At 36.1% G+C, this 6,000-nt stretch overlaps 1 protein-coding gene across 1 annotated transcript in view; it reads right to left on the reverse strand.

Moving 5' to 3' along the window:
- The window catches only part of ddx60 (DExD/H-box helicase 60), a 62,701-nt gene extending 57,049 nt beyond the window's left edge, over positions 1-5,652 (reverse strand). Inside the window, exon 1 of the mRNA XM_003223714.4 lies at positions 5,539-5,652. The gene's annotated coding sequence lies outside the window, so the exon portion shown is untranslated. The remainder of the gene's footprint in view (positions 1-5,538) is intronic.
- Positions 5,653-6,000: the final 348 nt, after the last annotated feature.

A 6,000-nucleotide genomic window follows, 5' to 3' on the forward strand; every position in this document is an offset into this window, starting at 1 on the left:
AACACCTTTTTCTCAAATAGACACCAAGAATGGTCAAGGATTGATATGATATAGACCACAAACTCATTAACAACGAAAATTAGAACAATAAAAATCTTACCTAGAAATGATACAGACTACTGTCCTATTGAATTTTCAATAAACCAAAAAGCAAAAATGAGGAAATGGAGACTAAATGCCAACCTTTTAAGAACAGAAGAAAACATAAAGAAGAGTTTCCTGAAAGTTTTTTTATATTAGATGACACCCCAGAAGTACCAAATCAAATCATTTGGGATACAAACAATGTAGTAATGCAAGGCCATTTTATCCAGCAAAATGCAGCCAAAAATAAACAGCAATATCAAAAGGTAAAAGAAATCCAGCTGCCAATAGAGAAAACAGAAAAAGTCTTAGTCACTGAACAGATGTAAAAATTAAGAATAATTTGGAACAATTACACAAACAAAGAATTAATATGGAAATGGAGCAAACAGCCAAAGAATTAAAATGTATAAGGCAACAATATTTTCAGAACACCAATAACCCAGGAAAATGGCTTGCAAGAAGATTGAGAAGAAAAAGACAAGCACAGCATATTGTCCAGATAAGAAACGAAAGTAAGACTTATACGACGGATCAAGAAATTTTAAACCAATTCAATAAATATTATGGAAAACTTTATAAGAGAGATCAAATAAAAAAGAGGACATTGTACAATATTTAGAATATACAAAAAAAATCACAGAGCACCAGAAAGAAAAATTAAGCAAAGAAATAACAGACAATTAAATCATAAATGCAATAAAGAAATTGGATTCCAGTCAGGCAACAGGCCCAGATGAGCACTTTACTATAAAATACTAATGGAAAAAATAACACCTGGAAATCAGTGAAAATAATTATGATACACAAAGAAAATACAGATCCCACTGATGTTAAAAATTATAGACTGATCTTGCTATTAAATACAGATTATAAAATGTTTACCAATATAATCACGGAACTACTGAAACTATTCCTATTGGACTGGATTAAGGAATCACAAACTAGTTTTTTATCAAATAGAAACATAAAAGAAAATGTAAATATTGTCATAGACATTATTGCATATTATGAGATCCATAATCAAAAAGAATTAGCCCTAATAGTGTTGGATGCGGAGAAAGCATTTGACAATCTGAATTGGGATTTCTTTAAAATTATAATGAAAGAAATGGATATAGGCTATCAGTTTACAAATGCAATCCAAGCAATTTATGAAAAGCAAGATGCATGGATTTCTATTGCTGTACAAGAAGCAGGTAAAATAAAAGTAAAAGAGAGAATGAGACAGGGTTGCCTGCTTTCTCTTCTTATTTTTATACTATCACTGGAAATACTACTGAATAGTATAAGAGAAGATAAAAATTTGATTGGCACAAAAATGAGCAAGGAAACCTTCAAATTTAGAGTGTTAGCCAACGATTTAATATGCATTGTGGAAGAACCCCTAAACAACATAAAGAAATGGCTAGATAAGATAGAATTTGGGAGAATAGCTGGTTTCAAAATTAACAAGAAGAAAACGATGATACTAACAAAGAATATAATGAAAAGAAGATAAGAAATATTGAAAGAAATGTCAGAATTACAAAAAGTAAAATTAAATATTTGGGGATCATTTTGATGGCAAAAAATTCCCAACTATTGAAAAATAACTATGAAGCCAAATAGAAAAAAATTAAAAACAACCTAGAAAAATGGAAATTCCTAAATCTATCTTTGATGGGCAGAATTTCAACTATTAAAATGAATGTCCTTCTAAAAATGCTATATCTATACCAAAAGTTGCCAATTATCAGAAATATGCAGCTATTTAAAGAATGGAACAAAGAATTGACAAAATTTATATGGTAAGAGAAGAGACCCAGAAGAAAACTTATCAACCTGACAGATGAAAGAAAAAGAGTATTTGCTACCCAACCTAAGGATCTATTTCAAAGCAAGCGGATTAGCCTGGATAAAAGATTGGATAACACTAAACAAAATAAAAATTCTAACGCTAGAAGGCCATGATTTAAGAGCCAGGTGGCATTCGTACTTATGGTACGATAGAAAAAAACTTTGGTAACCATTTGTAAGATCAGCTCTATTAAAATATGGAAGAAGTATAAATATAGATTTTATTTGAAATGCTTTGGATCTCACCACTAGAAGCGGGTCAACAAAAACAATTAGGGTGGGTAAAATGGCCTATTTATCGTGAGCTCCTTAAGAAAGAGAAGGGGGAGTTTACAATGAAAACACAAGAAGAATTAACCCAGCAATACAAAAATATATCCTAATTTCAATACCAACAGTTAAAAGAAAGCTACAATAAAGACAAAATTATGTACCAATGGTATATAACACCACAAAAGTTATCCAAATTTTACAAACACATGAATAATAAATGCTTGAAATGTGAAAAACAAGAAGGGACATTCTATCATATGTGGTGTCATGTGAAAGAGCAAAGCCTATTGGAAAGATATACATGGAATCAGTCAAAAACTCTTCAACACAAAAAAATGATTTAAACCAGAACATTTTATTAGGAATAATAAATATAGAATGGGACATAAATAAAGACAAATTATTCAATTACATAACTAGGGTGGCTAGGATAGTCTACGCTAGAATTTGGAGCACACAAAAAAAACGCTCCATGGATCAATGGCTAATAAAAGTTTTAGATATTATGAATATGAACAAACAGACTTATTTAGTAATGAAATCTCAAGGCAAGCAAATGATTGCGATTGACTTCCATAGCAAAGGATTGACCTGTTGCCCATTTTTATTCTTATTGCACTTTATTCCTTTAGCCGGCCATAGTCTCCTTTGTTTATGCCTTCCCCCAGCACTTTAATGGGACAATGGTTTTGTATCATCCTCTCCCCGACTCTATCTGACACTACTAGCTCTTTCATGGCCCAGTTCTTTTTAGGAGCCAACCCAAGACTTTATTAAGCATGTTTGCGTTATGTGACCTCATTTGTTTTATGACTTGCTTTATTGTTGATTGATTTGTTTTATTGTTGTGTTTTTATATTGTCTGTTTTGCCTGGGCTTGGCCCCATGTAAGCCACTCCAAGTCTCCTCGGGGAGATGGGGCGGGGTATAAAAATAAAATTATTATTGTTATTATTATTATTATGAAAATAACAGACTGGACTATGTTTAAAGAATATCTGACAAAAATAAAATCAATATGATAATCTAAAATGAAGAATTTAAAATGAAGATTTTAGAGGAAAACTGAACCACTTCAAGAAGAAACAAGGAGGAAGAGCAAAGAAGAAGAAATATATTAAAGGGCATTGACAAACCACAATGAAGATGACTGGAAGAACATTTTTTTCACAACTCCCTTTTTCCCACCACACTTCCTTTATCCCAGACCTTTTCCATCCCCCCCCCCCCCCCCGTGTGCTTTACACTTCTTTCTTCTGTCCAATAATCTTTTCCTCTGTTTTTATACTTCCCTACTGTAAAATTACCTTACTAAAAATTATTACAAAAATAGAAATATCATAAATAAATAAATAAATGGTAAGAAATCTGATTATGAATGACACTTGTCAGTTTGAAATCCAAAAACGTAGCTTGGTGATATTGACAATGGCCAGAATCCTACATGACCTTTTACACATCATGAATCTAAAAAAGGAGGAGGAAAGGAAACAAAGAAATAATGAACCTTTATCTACCAGCAAGTATGTTAATGGTGTATTTCATCTTGTATTTCATAATCTGGTTTTTATGTATTTATTTGTCCTATATATGAAAGACTTAAGGTCTATGCATTGAATAAACTACTACTACCAGAAAATATTTGATGGTAATGATCTACACTGTTACCCTATTCCTAATGCATACTAACAGAAATATCTAACAGATATAGATAAACAGATAAATAAAAGAGAGTTAAAGGTAAAGGTAAAGATTTTCCCCTGATATTAAGTCTAGTCGTGTCTGACTCTGCGGATTGGTGCTCATCTCCATTTCTAAGCTGAAGAGTCAGCGTTGTCCGTAGACACTTCCAAGGTCATGTGGCCGGCATGACTTCATGGAGCGGCATTACCTTTCTGCCTGAGCGGTACCTATTGATCTACTCACATTTGCATTTTTTCGAATTGCTAGGTTAGCAGAAGCTGAGGCTAACAGTGGGAGCTCACCCCGCTCCCTGGATTTGAACCACTGACCTTCACTACCGGGGACTCCTCTCAAAAGAGAGTTGGAGTTAATAATTTAAAAGTAAGTGAGTCTGTTTAGAATCGGCTTAAAATCTGCTCGGAAAAGCAGACAGGAAAGAAGAAAGAGGAGAAGGAGAAACAAGAAGGAATGAGAAAGCTTAATTTTTAAAACAGAAGATAAAGTGCAGTAATTCGTACAAGCCCAACATAATAATGCAGTTTGACCTGCATTATAGATCCATATAATGAAGTTCAAACTGCATTATAAGGCAGTGATGATCCAGCCTTTGACAGAATAATATGCTTTAAAGTTTAGACCACATAATTTAAAGTTTAGACCATATAGTTATATAGTTAGTATAGGTCCATATAATGAAGTTCAGATGTCATTATATGGGTCTACAGTACACACTGACCTTATAATGCAGTTCAAATGCAGTGTGGATCCCACCCTTGAAAGAATATGATTTAAGTGATTTAAATTTTTAATGATTTAAATTCAGAAGTATAGATCCAGCCATGACTAGCTAATTCTACAATGCAGATGCACCTCTAACCTTAAGTAAGGTTTTCACCTGACATTAAGTCCAGTCGTGTCCAACTCTGGGAATTGGTGCTCATCTCCATTTCTAAGCCAAAGAGCATTGTCCATAGACACCTCCTAAGTCATGTGGCCAGCATGACTGCATGGAGCGCCATTACCTTCCCGCAGAAGCAGTACCTATTAATCTACTCACATTTGCATGTTTTCGAACTAGGTTGGCAAAAGCTGGGGTTAACAGCAGAAGCTCACTCCACTCCCCGGATTTGAACCAGCAATCTTTCGGTCAGCAAGTTCTGCAGCTCAGCAGTTTAACCGACTTCACCACTGGGGGCTTCTCTCAAAAGAGAGTTGGAAATATAATAATAATAATAATAATAATAATCAGGGAGTGCATCTACATTGTGGAATGAATGCCTTTTGACTCCACTTGTACTGCCAGGGTTCAATGCGATGGGATCCTGAGAGCTGTAGTTTTACAAGATCCCAAGAGCGCTAGGGCCTCAACCAAACTACATCACCCAGGCATTGACTAGTGGCAGTTCAAGGGGAGTCAAACTACATTCATTCTACACTGGAGAGGCACCCAAGATCCGGGCTTGAAACGAGATCCAAAAAGATTGCTGCGCCTGATGAAGAGACATATGTTGGAATCAACAGCTAGTCTCCACAGATGGATCAATGGAGGCTGGAAACAACAGAAACAACCGGCAAGACAAGGCAAGAGCGTTCAGCCCTGTGCCCTCTCCCCATCGCTGGGCAGCCTCTGGCTCTTCCCACCCGCATCGGCAACATTACTTTGCGCGGAGGATCACCGGCGACGCAGGGCTTCTTCTCTCCAGCTGGGAAGCGCGATGCGCACCGCAGAGGAGGCAACAGCAGCACTGCCTTTCAGCAAAGCAGAGGCTGTCAGCTGTTCCCTGACGTTTAACTTTCGTTTCCAGGCGTCAAGCCTAAGTTTCGTTTCTCAAGTGGCCATCTGGAAGAACCACCAAACCCACTGATCCAATTGGACCAAGAAGGGTGCGTCTGTCTTGAATCCACTTTATCTGCCATGACTCAATGCTGTGATAGGAGTTATACTTTGACAAGGTCTTTCAACTTCTCATAGAATCATACAGTTTGAAGAGACCTCACAGGCCATCCAGTCCAACTCCCTGCAAGAAGCAGGAAAATCTCATTCAAAGTACCCCTGACAGATGGCCCTCCAGCCTCTGCTTAAAAGCCCCCAAAGAAGGAGCCTCCACCACACTCCGAGGC

The sequence above is a fragment of the Anolis carolinensis genome, chromosome 5 (genome assembly GCF_035594765.1).
Source record: "Anolis carolinensis isolate JA03-04 chromosome 5, rAnoCar3.1.pri, whole genome shotgun sequence".
NCBI classification, from domain to species: domain Eukaryota; kingdom Metazoa; phylum Chordata; class Lepidosauria; order Squamata; family Dactyloidae; genus Anolis; species Anolis carolinensis.